Genomic DNA, 15,774 nt, shown 5'->3' on the forward strand with positions numbered 1-15,774 from the left:
GGGCTTAAGGCAATATCTTATACTGACAGGCTGAAGGAACTGAACAATTTCAGTCTAGAATAGGAGAGACCTTAGGGTGATAAGTTCTTGTCCATCAATAAATTCTTGTCTATTTATGGTACTGTTTTTAAGCGGTTCCGATCAAATCTTATTGGCAGGCAGCATTTTAATTCCCTTGGTCCTCATATATCCCCCACGCATGGGGTCGAAGCAGCCCAGTTAGCGCTGATGAGTCGTAGCATTCAGTCTTGGGCCTGTTGCTTTTTAAAAATTATTTATAAGTTTCCGCTCGGTCAGATAATACACAAAACACGGTCTTCAGTTTCATTGCCATGTAGATGATCCACAGATCTACTGTAGATTAAAAATTCTCCCTCCTTTGATATCCTGCCTCCATCACTTCTCCCTTGTCTTTTTGTGACGTCAGACTCTGGTTGACATCAAATTCCTCAAGGCTACAGTAAATAGTGACGAAACAGATTTTACTGGTGGGCAGCCAATGCCAGATGGAAATCGTGGAGACCTTCGCAGGAATGGTGGATGGCTTCCCCACTCAGGATTCAGCCGGAGTCGGGAATCTGGGAGTCTCACTTGATCCTGTGCAATGTTGCTGGGCCTCACGTGAAACATTTGAAACAATCTAAACTTAAACTCACCTTTTTACTTCGATAAATAATATTAATTATATTATAATTATATTAATAGAATCATTATATATAATAATAATAATGATTATTATTATTGAAGAAGAAGAATGATAATAATTGGACTTCTTCAGCATGATCAGGGAAGCATGATGCAGGCGACAGGTGGAAATGCTTTTAAAACCTAGGACAGAAGGCCCCTTTCTACCCACAGTGTTGTGGCATTACAGAACAGGTTACCCAGTCATGTCAAAGCCGTTACCCTGGCTTCTTTACGAAACAGCGGGATGAAAGCTTTGGATGGGTAAGCTTATGACTAGCAAAAGATTGGGCGCATGGCCTCCTCTTGTCTGTAAACTTTATTACGATCTGATGATATACTGCATTCTCGCTTAATACAAATAAACAGGCCGTGCAACAAAAATTAATTCCTTTGAAATGTGTTTATCAAAAATATTTTACAGGAGGAACTCTTGGATTTTATATCAGACCATGTGTACAATTACTACCATTTAGAACCCATTAAAATGGCAAACATTTCAGAAATCACTGTTAACGTTGGGACTTTCTTCAATGCCCACTTATCTTGTCGCTGAAATTTTAATAGCCATTAAAACTAGACAAGGGAACAATCATCTAAGTATCGCTTATTTGAAATGACAGCTTCCTTATAATTTTTTTTCTGGTATCAGGATAAAGGCTTTATTAGTCATAGCGGAGATGAATCAACGAGTTCAGGAAGTAGGTCACAGTTCAGCAAAACAGTTGAACATTTTATACCTAATTTCCCCAAGCCAGTTGAGGTGAGCTACATCAGAGGTCTGAATGCTAAAGTAAGACTTTGGTCATATTAAAGTAAAAAAAAAAACAATAAAATAAGGTATAAAATAATAATGTATATACACCACATTTTACAATTTTATGCATATAATGTATAAAATGCATTATTATAGGATGAAAAGTTTAGAAATTAACCAGAATTGAGTCCTTATGGCATTACTTGTTTTCACTTAAATCCAATGGGAGGAATTTAAAAAACTGTTGTACTGTTGACAACTACTGCATTAGACTGTCATGACATGACAGTACTCAGCCTAAATGCTTTTGTTCGCTTCTTCTAAAACACTCAACATTTTACTAACCCAAACTGTGCCAAACACCTAAAAGGTATAAAAGATTATACCCTGAAGATGGCATTACACAAGTGTTTCTACCATACCAGCAGAGTAGGGGATATTGCCTTAGGAAACCGAGAAATACATACAGTATTTAAATGTTGAATAAAGTCCAACATTTTGCCTTGAAAAGGGATTCCACTGCATTCTCACTGTATTGATCACTGGATATGCAGGAAATCACACATCACGTATGTTAACATTCTCTGAGGATCACATGAATTTCCTAACTTCTTTACAATATCATTTCTTGTACATTGAAACAGGGAACACTTGTGCGGGGAAACCCATCCTGAGAAGCTGCAAAACAGCCTGAGAAAAGAGACGTGCCAGAATCAGTGACACACTGTCAATTGTAAATATGCAGGATCAATACAAAGCAACATTGGAATGCATATACTGTATTTTGAAAAATATCCAAGAACACCACACCTTTATTTCCCATTATCGCATAGATTTCCTTTCAGCTCCACGTTATGATAGCTTTTTTCCCCTATTTTGCACCCAATCACTCTGATTTTGCTGTCAAAGCTTTTGTCCAGATGCACTGAATTCTTAGCCATGTTTTAAATACAGACATAAATTAATCAGCAGTGAACTGAAGTCTGAGAAAAAGGCAAAGCAACAATCTTTTCTTTACAGTCCATGTTAGTATTAAAGAAGGAATAACACTCTCAAGTTCAGCAATGAGTGATTTTAATGCCTGACCCCAGAGAAATCATTTGCTCCCTCACCCCTACATGTGGCTCCGAGATGAACACTGGAGATCAGCAAAGACTAACAGTTTATGTCATGATGAATGGACTCTTCAGCCCATGAGAGCCTGAGACTAAACTACCCAGGCTTTTCTAAAAACATACAATCCCCTAACACATCCACAGGTTTTGCTTGGGGAAATCAGGTAACAGCAGGATGAAACACAACAATTAATTTTGTGCAAACTTCAAAGCCATACAATTATTTTATTAAATATTGTAATACTGCACCCCACACCTCCCTCCCACTCCTAAAAAGAAAACTGCATCACCCGTTTCATTTATTGCAGAAAACAGAGGTGAGAAGAAGTCAATATTTTCAGAACATATTTTTTTCCACTTGAAGGCAATAGTGAAATGCTACTCATCATTTGATTTTCCCCTTGCATTTCAATTATAATGTAAACATCATAATATTTACATAAAAATAATTCTTCTAATAGTTGAACAATGGCAAAGTTAACTGTTGTGCAGTTTCTCTTAAACACTGATGTGTGGATATGTAAATGCTTTTAACTGTATGGATTGGAACCTTATTGTTTCTGTTTAAGCATAAATATTCTAGTGTTATCATGAATGTCATTCTGGGGACTGACAGCGGAGCTATCCTCTGGGTACGTTGTTTCCTTTCAAAACATCTGATATTGACAGTAGATCAGTGTTAAAACCGTACATGTCTTCATGCACACAATGTGAAGAAAATAATAAAAAACGTCTAATTAGGTTGGCCACGCATTAAGGACATTATCTGTTGGAGTGCCAACCTTGAGGACCGACCTTACTGATTTTCTTGAAAAAGTGAGTGTCACCCTAACGATAGAGCTCTAGGCCCAAGGGCTGAGAAAGGCAAACTGAGCTCGGGCTTAAGCATCTCACAGACCCAACATGAGAAAATAAGAGGACCCAAGGAAAGAGGAATAGTTCAGAGGTCACCCGTTAATTTTCAGTCCATTTTGTTTATTTAAAAAACTTGCGAAGGCTGAGGTGAAATCCTGGAGTTAGAGAACTGTTTCTGAAAGAACAAGTCCAGGGAAACACAATGGAGAGGGACAAAAATTTTAAAAATTAATTTATTATATGCTTGCTGGGAATTACTGAAACCTTCTCCTTGGGTTTCGATGGGATATAAAACACTATAAATTTTCATTTCTACTTAAATTGCCTGGAAAAACATGTGTCATTGCCCTACACCAGCTTTATTTATCACAGGCTGATGACAACAGTAAGACCCACTAGACACTTCCAGAATGAACATGCATCTCTGCTGGACTAAAATAAAAAGAATAACATTTCATGACCACAGAAAGAGCCCATAATAATTTAGAGTATCATTTAAAAAAGCACACATATACACTCAGACGTTTGTAGCATCCATTTTCTGGGATCAGTGGGTTTAAAATCCACATTTATTTTTTGGGGGGGGGTTTCCCAATTAAATGGGAGAGTTTACTTCCGTGCATCAAAGGACTGAGCTACATGCAGATAAAAGCGAAGCTACCAGGAGGTTCAGGTCTTTTCCTACACAACTTTTTTAAAAATGTATTAGTACTGATTGTGATAGTTCAGTAGGAATGCCTTCAAAGAGTGATACAGAAACGGTGTGAACTTTACAGATGGTTATAACGGTTGTGAAACTGTATCTCTATGTTTAAAACAAGGGGCTGAATGAAAATTAAAAAAAACTGGCTTGCAATTATGTACAGTTTGTTAGATTGAATTATGTTAATTTTTCACTCTACAAAATAAGAAACAATCAACTACAGCCTTGTGTTATGGCCTAGATACAGACCGTAAGCCTTTATCATAGCTTATGGCATAGTATCAGATTTGAAGAGGAAGACGTTGTAGGAAGATTGGGCTGCCCAAGAGTCATCAAAGAGAATTCTGAGATCACTTGGATATTTTATTTTATTAATAGGCACATCATTCTTTAAAATGTGTATTAGTAACAAAGACTAAATGCATTTTTTCCAAAAGAAAAACAGAAAAGATGTGAGATAGGTAGCACAAAGCATTACAAGTCTGTGAGGGTGCAGCCCAGTCCAAACCTACTATCCCAAAGTTTGGATCATCAAATACCTAGTGAAAAATATAAACACAGATTGAACACATTCGTTCTTCCTTATATAGTGTTTTCCACAACTCTGCATTCACCCAGCTGTTTTCTTTATTAAGAGTAAAGCAAAATTCAAATTTCTCCCCAAGCACTCTATAAGAATTCATGTCACTTTTGCACCTTGTGTACTTTCTTTCTTATGAAATATCTGTGTGCAAAAATGGCATTGTTGTTGACAGGCAACACAATGGTGGCTGCTTCTGATGGCAATAGAGATCTAAAAATCAAGCACCTCCCAGGCTGACTGGCTCTTCAGCCCTGCCCAAGGTAATGAATTAACACACAGTGAAGCCTGGGGATAGAAGGGCATGAGTTTGTGCCAGGGAAATGGTATAAAATAAGATGAGGCTTTCATACAACTCAGAATGAGTCAAAGCTGGGATCATTCATCCTTGCAGTGTTGGAATATCATCCACAGAGTGAACAGAGGAACTACAGTATGCATTTATCCTGCTTCGCCAACTGATATGTTCCAGCACATGTGAACTCCATGCAGCTGAAGTCTGTTCACACCATGGAATTGCAACATTCATGATGCAGTTTCCAGACAAAATAGATTTAATAATTCAACGTTCCACCACAGCAATGCCTTTCATTGAAAATGGAAAAAAAAGCTGTCTGGCAGGAATGATAAGGGTGGAAACTGTTCATTTTCTTCTTAAGTCCTCCTTCTTGCCCCCAGTTGTATTGAAATCTGAATTTTGGTTTTAAGAGGACATGCATTTAGCAAATGTCTTGGAAATAACTTGTTGCTGTGAACTGTATACACATCCTGAATTTGTCCAGGTACACCCACACATAAATGAAAAGTAATATGCTTCCTTTGGCGAGTTCTTTTTTGTGCCTAGAGCAGTATAATCATTATTTGCACTGATACAACTACAGAATCCTAATTGAGATATGGTGATGATAGTTTCTGCAAATCTACATGAATTATATTTCCTGTCAAAGAGTCAAAAAAAAAATCAGCTATCAGTTTTACAGCTTATACTATTTCTGCCCTACATGGGCCTACTGAATCATGAAAGCGTCTGGAAAAGACTTTTGAAAAGGAGCTTAGGGATGTAGCACGACTGGTAAACAGACCACTGTGCTTTCGTCCTGCTTGGAATCCTGTCAGTCACCCGGACCTCGGTCTTGCTGGTACCACAGATTTAACTTGGAAATAAGCCAGAAGGAAAAGATCAGACAAGGGTTTTAGGACACAGTGGATAAGATCATATTTGACCTGTCCATGCAAGCCTCTGCTTTAGGATGTTAACATCTGCAAACCACTTTTTTTCTGGTAGGTTTGGCATGGCCTTGAAGAAAAAAAACGCTAAATGTGTTACATAGGAATAAAATCACTAAAAACGTCCCCCCCAAAAAAGATTAAACATTATTTTAACATTGTGCGAGTACCATCAAACACTCATAGGTTTTCTTAACATTCTAAATGCTCAAAATAATACATTTGACACATTTTGAGAGTTATAATCAGTGGTTAAAGAAGTTTCTAAACAACTTCTGTAGGGTTGCTTTTATGATTGAGCGTTAAATTGTCATTGTTTCAAGCAGAAGTTTCTTATTATCCTTTGAATCTATTTTAATTGTTTCTCGCTATTCGTTTTAAAATGGGGGAATACTATTTAATCGCGGTGGACTGTCCCATCCACACCCTGTTTTATGGGGGCTCCTCCTTTGTGATGCGAACGCAAGGGGCTGCACTGTAAACTTTTAATTGGCCAAATCCACAAGCACATATGTCTCACGGAAAGGACTAATCCAGGCTTTCTGCAAACCTATAGGTAAGGTTTTACGTAATTTCTTAAATCTATCGAGTTTAGGATTTTTCTCTGTCAAACACTTCCATTGATATGAAAAAAATGAAAATAAAATACATACTTTTAAGTATATGTGCACGTTTAAAATTATTATACAATCCGGGACGTCAAATAATCACGCTGTTATAAATTGAGCCTCAAGGTGTTTTGCATGCAGGCCTCTGGAACGTTAGTTTACATCGAACGCAAACCAGAAACGTGACGTTCTCTAAAGGTGAAGGCTGGCGCCGAAAGCAGCTGTTCAGCGCGCACAATGAAATCTAAACAGCAGAGGTCCAGTTGGGGGCGAGAGGCTGAGGTGGTTGTTACCTGAGTGCGGTTTTTAATTGGTTTACTTTCCACCCTGATCTCCTCCTGTACCCAGTTCATTACACACAGAGGGTCGCCGGGCTCCCTATAAATCACCCTCTCCTTCCGCCTGTCGAGGTTTCCGTGTGATTGTTAAAGTTTTGAAATATGACGAAAGTATTTAGACTTTTGGTACAGTATGTAAACCCAATTCAAAACATTCGTTACAGGTCGTGTGGGAAGGTGGAAACGAGAAGAGGAAAGAACAAATCTAGGTGTAAGAAAGATCATGTGTTTTGTATTGTATACTTTTTTAACTTTAATTTCTTTCTACCAGACACGGAATTATAAGTCGTTAAATCGTCACAGACTTCTTACCTCTTACAAAAAGGTCTTAAAAGGGATCGAGCTTTATTCTGTTCACAAAACTCGGTACAAGTCTGAAATGTACGTTTTGGTTAACGTCTTTTCGAAAAGGGCTTGACCTTTAAAATGATGGATTTTGTGAAGTGTTATAACAATGCACAATACATTAATACTTGAAGAACACGAAGTGAACCCTTGTGTAAATAGCGTAATTATGAAAGCATCGGGCTAGACGGGCCGAATATTGTGTTCTTGTGTTTTAGGATGAAAAATATGATACAGGCTTCCGCCAAAATGAAATGATGTGGCTTCAGGTATTGTTTTACAGTGACAGTGTTACCGAATTAGAAATAAACACTTCTCGTTTCCTCATGTTTTATCGATTTGTTTTTTTTTTGCCAAAAAATAATCTACAGACCTAAATGGGTGAAACTCTAAACGATGAAACTCGTGTATTGACGTGGATACCACTCAACTCCAGATAAAACATACACGTTAATTTCACAAGCACACAAAAAGGTGTTGAAATATTAACACATTTCAGTGTTTATAATAAACAGCCAACACGTCAGAGTACAGTTGAAAAAACTTCCCATTTTAACTCAGTAGTTTTAAAAAACAAGACAATAACTCGGCTGCTGACATATCCCGCTACTTTCTATGGTTGAGGTGTAATTATAATGTTAATGTTTATCGAATTAAAACAACAAAAGACTCTTAGCAATCTAAATATGATTTTATTTTTAGTTGTTAGCTCAAGAACCACTTAATCCAGAGTAGCCTAGGCAGAATTTTATTTGGGAGAGAACCTTCCCAGTTTCGTCAGGGAACATAAATCTTCATTTACTTTTGTTATAAATAAATCGGTGGACAGAAAGCGAGCGTGGAGCCGCAGCGCTGTCCGTGAGGAAACATCCTGCTCGCAGAGAGTCCAGACAGGCTCAATACTTTTTTCGGTCCTGTTCCCAGTTTCTCAACCACGTGACGGTGGGAGTGAGTCAAGTTTAAATTCACTTTCACAAATCCTGCTCAATTCAGCTCCTATAAACATTTTTTTGTTTTATCGCACCCCCCCTTCAACATCTCAGAAAGGTCCAACTTTCTCCTGCAGAGCAGACCCGGGGGGCGAGGAATCGCGGACACGAGTGGGACAAGAAAGAGGACACTACCAGCCGGAGGTAAGACCCGTGGATTTTGAAATCGTCACGTGTGGATTTTCATGCTCCCGGTATAATGAAACAGCTGTCTGTCTATCTTACACTTCCTAGCACTGGCGAAAGCTCACGCTAAGGGATGTTACTCGTGAAGAGCGTTCACTGCCAGACACAAAAACTGCGTACACTAATTTCGGCAACATGTAGCCCATCACATGATCCAGCGCTGTTGTGTCTTGTGTCTCCAGCTCTCGGCTTGCTGTGGTGCATCTGTAAAGTACTGTATATGTCATCGCGCAGATATAGCGACGCCGAGAATGATCGGCTATTTAATATCTTGAGAAGAGAAACATAAAAAGGTTAATTAACAGTCGTGCGCATTGAATGCAGGACATTGAAGCTAAATGTGTACATGTTGAATGTTTTTGAAGGCAGTGCATAGTTTGCTTCACTATTTCAAATGTGTAAAAACTGCTTGACGTACTGTACGGCGATTTTTACACGTGTGCATTGCGGTGAAGCTGTCCTTTTGTGTGAAGTTGAAGTTTCGCACAGAAAGCTGGTGGGCTTCATTGATCATGATGTATTCAGCTGTGTGTTTGTTGTATAGACTTATTGATGCTTATTGCTAAGGTGGAGCCATACAGAATACTGACTGTATGGGAGCAGGCCTGAACTGCCCTGAATAAGGCCACGGCCACTTACACCTTACTTGCAAAACTAAATATCCTACAGTCAAACAGCGGTTTTTCGGTTCAGTGGTTTGGGACCTGAAACGTGCCGTTGTGTCTTTTTCTTCAGCTAATTTGATCATTTAAGAAAAAAAAAACTTAAATACATCGAATCACAGACATGCTGCGTGGTTTACAGTACAATGCTGAATTCGCAGAAAGTTTTGAAACACAACTCGGTCCAGTGCTTGACCAGAATAAACCTTCGTGTAGGAGAAACACACACATGTGTGATTTTACCCCGGCTTTGCGAACAAAAAACACATTGTTGATATTTAAGTGTAACTTGTCTGAATCCCAGGTTATTCTCGAAAGTTGTTTTCCCTTTGAACTCATACTGCCATTTATGATGGACAAAAACATAGCCTGCTTGATGTTCGATTTGCTTGATTCGTATTGCTGCTGTTTTAACCTTGGTTTTGCAATAAGAACGGCCTTTACGGTTGTAAAAAGAATGAAAATGCAATTGAAAACTGGATTTTCAACGTATAAGAACATGATTTTAACTCTGCTCTCACTGGTACATTGTCAAGGCAGAAATAAAGACGGGGAAACGCAATTTTCTCAGAAAAGAACCAGGAGAGAAATTTATAACGAGGATAAAATTCTAAATTAATTTTCCGTTAGCGAATAAACACGAAAGTAATCAACGAGAAACAATTCACTATGAAAGAAATGAAAAGACCAAATATCCACGCCGATACTGAACTTACAGTACTTACTCTTGATGCGTGAATTGTTTTCTCTTTTCCTACTAAACTTTTTTTTGTACAAGATGACAACAATCAATAATCTACATTTCCCAACAAGAGCCATTGGATTATTGGGTGGGATTTTAAATCAGATGAGAAAAATCCGATCACATTTTCTGTACTCGTTCACGTAGGCTAAATAGTGTACAATCGTTAGAGATGAGGAAGAAAACATGATATGGTAAAATAGAATCTGAATCCCGAATATAAAATCAGTACATAAAATCAGTACGTAAAAGTTTGCGTGATTTGAGATATCAATGGGCAGCGGTCAAGAAATTATCTTCCGTTCATACAGAATTACACATAATTAGATCTCTCGATTGCAAGTCAATCAATAATATGAACAAATACTTACATTAAACTATACAGAGTCTTAATATATATTATTATTAGCGCATAGACGAATAATTATGTAGTAGCACTATTGTCCCCGAGCTGATGGTAAATAAAAGTTATTTGAATCTAATGCTAATTAAAAACCGATACTAAATTCGAAATCACCAAGTCAAAAATCCTGAAACTTGTTTCGTATTTAATAAAATCAACTTAGGATTACAAATAACATGTGAATTTGATTCGCATAGCTTCTTTTTCAAATACAAAAGAAAATGCTAAGATAATCATGTTAAAAAAATCGAACATTTTGCCGTCATAATTATGACTTTTAAACAAGATCGATTTGTATTTACATATCACAGACAGAAAACGGGAGTTTTTATTTTTCTTTCTTCCGTGACAAATGGTCAACTGTTATTCTATTAACCGCGACAAAAACCTTTAAACGCTCTGTGGCAATATTTATTGATAATAATAGTAATAATAGTAATAATAATAATAATAATAATAATAATAATAATAATTCAGACATCATTCTAACTTGATGTAAAAAGTGATTTTAAATAATCTTGAAAAAAAAGTTTATGGCTAATGAGCGACCATCTGACATTTTTGCTCTTTTCCCAATACATTTGGACATGTCATCAGCAGATATAACTCAAATTCCCCACCGGCACTCAGACTTCAAGGTAATTTATTGGTCTTTCAACCTTGTGCTTCGACCCATTTACTTTAAAACCACAGCCGTATTTCATTGGAAGCGTTTTCGATTTCTTACTTTAGGATAATTCATCAACAGCTTCATCAATTCCACAAAACGCCTCGGCGCGCCCGCACTGTTATTCTAAGGACGCCTGTCGCTAATGTGCTAAAATAACATTGTCAATATTGTGCGCACATGACCTGTGGCGCCGAGACGAATATTCTGAAAATATTTCTGAAAAATAAATTAAAGATACCGTGTCTAAGGGTGTGGATCAGAAGCAAATGTAAAATCGATTGCTAAAACTTTCATATACTTCAATTATAAAAACAGAAGTCCGACGTACACCCCTGAAAATGAAAAAGGAGACAGGCTCCCAAGAAGAAATTTATTCTGAATTATTGTTTCACGTTTTATGTATTGCTTTTGGCTTTATCCACAATCAAGTCCACTAGTTTTCCCCTTAACGTAGTGGGCTTCCATACAGGGAAACGCGTACATCTCTGCACGTATTTTAGGATGGGAATTACTTTGATTGGGTTTGATATTTAGGCCCATTTGCACACACCTTTAGTTTGTCCAGAGCCCGGCAGATAACAGCCGATCCGCTTGCCAACAGACAAGTCATGAAATATAAAATGGCTGTTGGCAGTAAGGGTAATTTGCGTTACGAACGAAATAAAAACAGTATCTATGAACCTGTTGATACCAGTGGTGAAACATACTCAATTAAGGCTTTGGACGGGGGATCAATATGTAATCGAGTACTGATCGCCAAATCGGAGTTCTTCTCCCCTGCTTCTGCGCGACTGGCTGCGCGCGGGGCAGAGTAGGTGCTGTTGTCACGAGCGACGTCAGCGCTGAGACGGGAGGAGGGGTGGCGGGGGGGGTGTGAGGGGAAAGGGCCATATATTTCACTCTCGTGTTTTAACAAATCAAGGGGAAGAGCACCAACTTTTTTTACCCCCTACTTTCTTTCTCTCCCTCCTCCTGGCTCGAAGAAAACATCCCATCCCGGGATCCCCGGTTCACACTGTGGTTGCGGACCCACAGCAATGTGCAAACTGGCCCCGGTTTCCCCACGTCAGGGTTAACTTAGGCGCGTTCACGCGTGGCCCTGGGTGAGGATTCCTGAAGTACCGTTATATCCTCGCCATAGACATCCAACACAGGCAGCATCGACGAAATACGCGCAACGACCAGCCGCTACCGTAGCTGTCTGTCTCTTGGCCGGAGTGTGATTTCGTGCTCTTGCGAGGAAACTGAATCGCAGTTTGGACTGAGATGGAGGACTTCTGCACACACACTTCATGAGGTAAACTAAGAGTCGGTGTTGCCTCCCCCAGCTGCTTGCTTTTGTGTGTGTGTGTTTGCAAAGTGCCAGCCACGACACGGCTCCAAAGCTGCTGCTGCTGTCAGACCTGAGCAAGTCTCGATGAGGCTCCATAATCACTTCGTTTTCCTCCGAATTCAATGCGCGTCCCATTGACAGCTGAGACAGGGCGAAGACGCGGGTCTGCTGTGCTGTAGTGAGTACGGAGGACTGAGCTCCGGATTTTAATTGTGGCCCTGGAGGGCGTATACCACAGTCAACACCGCGTTGACGGCGTTCACCTCTCAAATATTTTCAAGCGTAAACAAATTCCCGGCGGCTTGGGGCATTGCTCTTCGTGGACGAGATGGTGCCAGAGATGAGCTTGTTGTTGATGCTAAACATTAAGCCCGGCGTGTGCGTGGGTTTTCAGCTGTGTATCGGAAAATCGGTGAAACTGGAGCCGCAGACAGGCTTGCCTTGACGTTTTGGAAACGGACGATAAAATGATAACCGTCTACCATTGAGGCTTGCCGAACACAGCAGCGTCTTTCGGGTCAAGCGCGAAGTTTCGGCAGAAAGAAATGATTGGTACTTGGCTTAGGGCCTGTGCCTTTTCAAACATCTACACACCAGGAATACAACCCGACACACAGCCAGTGAGAAGGAGAGGCAACGGATAGCAGAATAGCGTAAAAATAGCATGAATTTTATTCAACAATCGTATTTCATTAAAAGGTAAAAGCCTACAGTGAATCAAACGAGAAGCTGTCATATTCAACCTGTGGTTTTAAAAGATACCCCACCCCAGAGAATATGTATCAGATATAATCAGCCATCTTATTTTACAGAGTTGTGTACAGTTTCTGACTAATCCAGATGTGAAAGTTTCCATGAGGAGGATTTCAGAATGTTACACTCGGACAACACAGTCGCATTAAATGTTAGATTTGTTCGAATTCGAAAATATTAAATACAAGAAATTCGTGCGGTGAGGTTCTTACAAATGTATTTTAATGTTACTATACAGATGTGTCGCTGGGTACATTTAAAGATTTTTTTTCCATTCCTTTTCTCGCAAATCGTTTACTGCCTTTAGCTCGTGTGACCTACACTGAGCTAACTCTCGAGTTCTGTCAACAGGACATTATAATCGCGATCTTGCACCACGCTTGACTCACTAAAAGTATCTTAAATGTTTATAGAACAAATGTTTAAATATAATATCAGATTGGAATGCTTTATCCAAAGGTTCCGTGTTTAACCTGATTTACAATAATGTTTTTATGCACGATAATATTAGCAATGCTACTATGCACAATATTTCTTAACCCGAAAACAAAATGAGACGCTTTCAACGTTAAGTCGCTATGAGCTACAAATAAACGACTCTCCTTTATGGTTCCATACTGCTTAAGTGATATAATTGAGTACTTCGTATTTCACTGCAAAATAAGCTTTGAAACGTTCATTTATTGATTTGAAATTACTAAATGCAACAGTGTTTTTTTATGCTAGTTTTGAGTGGCACTCAATATTTGCAAAACAAGTTAAAACTTAATCAGGAGGCAACTTCTGATTTTCTAAGTATTTAAATTTCACAAAGAACAAAATAGTAGTAGGTTCCCACACTTACAATTCAGTTATTTTAAAATTACAACTCATTAAAAAAACGTCCACATAATTCTAAGTTACCAAGACATTTTGTATTCGCCTTTGCACGTTAGATCGCTATATGTAAAATACTACAATTAAAATACGATCGTGCAGTACATTGTAAAAGCGATTAAATCCACAGTCTCTTTATTAAACTGATTTTTAATAATCGATTCCTTGTTTACATTTCTTGAGTATCAAACGAGCCGAAAAAGTTCTCTTCCGCGCAAGACGGAAACAGCATTTTGAAGTGCGGCATTTCAAGTGGACGTTAAACAAAACACTTGAATAAAGACTAAGGAAGAAAATCTAGCACTAAATCTATCATTAATCACAACTCAATGCGCGCACGATGTCACGCAAATGGCGACCCTCAGAAGTACTGCTTTTAATAATTGCTTAAGTGTAATGCATGCGTATTCTCTAACGACCATTGATGACTGCTGCATTTCTTTCATTTTCATTTAGTAATAGTAGTTGTAATATGATCAATAATAAACAGTGAGCACGGTTAGTACTTTGAGTGATGGACCAGTTACTGAGTATAAAACCTAATTGAAGGCTGTGTTTTTTTATTGAGTTCTAACTTGTACTTTTCTGATTGTTTTTAAAATCTCGTATCCCATAATGTTTTGGAAAGAACCTTCATTAGCCCATTTTCTTCAGTAAGTAGCAAGGAAGGCTTGCTTATTATAGTCGTAAAGCCATTTGCAAATAAACTATGCTTATACAAAAGCATACTGTATAAGCAGGCATTTTGAAATTTCTAATAACTTTCTAAATAACATGCATCAGAAATCTGTACATACAGGCATTTAACCCTTTTTAAACAACAACAACAACAACAACCACCACTTCTAACAGAAATACACCCAGAGACATTATTTGTGACAGTTTCTGAAATAAATAGTTTTAGTTTGGTAAAATTAGGAAAACAGCTAGAATAATCAGAAAAACTTATGATCTAAAAAAGGAAAACTAAGAAAAAATACTAATGGATATCAAATTACTCTAGGATGTGAAGGGCACGCTCTTTGAAATTAATGCAGTGAAAGTACTGTTTTTAACGAAATTAGATTCACCGCCTCAAAGTAATTACTGTTATTTAATTTTGGATGGATTTCAGCTTTTCAATATATACCTTCTAAGCCAAAATGCATGTGACACTCTATCAGCCCCAAAGAGTTTAGAGGACTGTAAGTCTGGAGTGACGGAGATATAAACACAGCAGTTGTGCACTATGCTTAGTTAAACAGGGTAAGTGAAAGGTACATTTTCACTGTAAAAGGTCCAGCGTGATTTGCGACAGCCTTACTGTTCCAGTCAGCTCTTATCTTTATTAGTTTCTCCCAGTGTCTGCGTGAGTTTATGCAGGGTTTAATTTCTCCCCTTTTATCTCTGGTGCAAGCACTCACATTATTTACATGCACAAGATTTAGAATATATGTATAATCTTCAGATGAATTCTTTACTGTTTTAACAGGGTTTCAGGCCCTTTGGTTATGTGTGACAAGAGAAGAGTGTTTTTTTTCCCCTTCTGCAGACAGTGAGATTTCGGTAATGTTTGTTTCTGTGGAGGGCAAAAGGACGTACATGCAGCTCAAGTTGTGACCTTTCCTAATGGAATCCACACTGTTTAGCCCTGTTACATAAAACTTGGGATCCTGTAACATTAGAAGCATAAACATCTAATCAAACAATTCATTGCACTCGACCTTGTCTTCAAAAGCAGGGTTTTGGAATCATAGATTTCTCAAGGCATATGTTTATTCAGGCAAAATAAAGAATGATTTATGTATAGAATCTGGGTAATACTGAATTTGTTTTGTCCATAAATTATAAATAAAAATCCTTAAATATCAAACATTACTGCTGAAATCCCTCAGAAAGAACAGAGATATGCTAGTTCTCATTTTTGCAACAGCCAGACTGCGTCATTCACTTGGCAGGCACATCTCTT

At 38.3% G+C, this 15,774-nt stretch overlaps 2 protein-coding genes across 11 annotated transcripts in view; one reads left to right on the forward strand and one right to left on the reverse strand.

The window, feature by feature from the left end:
• brip1 (BRCA1 interacting DNA helicase 1) overlaps positions 1-15,774 on the reverse strand; it is a 178,861-nt gene that overhangs the window by 60,523 nt on the left and 102,564 nt on the right. The window contains exon 30 of one of the 8 annotated variants that reach the window (XM_088616279.1): positions 5,777-5,848. The exons of the other annotated variants lie outside the window; for them this stretch is intronic. The gene's annotated coding sequence lies outside the window, so the exon portion shown is untranslated. The remainder of the gene's footprint in view (positions 1-5,776; positions 5,849-15,774) is intronic. 8 annotated transcript variants of the gene reach the window in all.
• The window catches only part of tbx4 (T-box transcription factor 4), a 30,489-nt gene continuing 22,851 nt past the window's right edge, over positions 8,137-15,774 (forward strand). The window contains exon 1 of one of the 3 annotated variants that reach the window (XM_088616300.1): positions 8,137-8,345. The gene's annotated coding sequence lies outside the window, so the exon portion shown is untranslated. Of the gene's footprint in view, positions 8,346-11,752; positions 12,162-12,221; positions 12,376-15,774 lie in introns of those variants that run through there. The other 2 variants (XM_088616299.1, XM_088616301.1) reach the window with 2 other exon arrangements.

Source organism: Lepisosteus platostomus, chromosome 22 (assembly GCF_059453375.1).
Source record: "Lepisosteus platostomus isolate fLepPlt1 chromosome 22, fLepPlt1.hap1, whole genome shotgun sequence".
NCBI classification, from domain to species: Eukaryota; Metazoa; Chordata; class Actinopteri; order Semionotiformes; family Lepisosteidae; genus Lepisosteus; species Lepisosteus platostomus.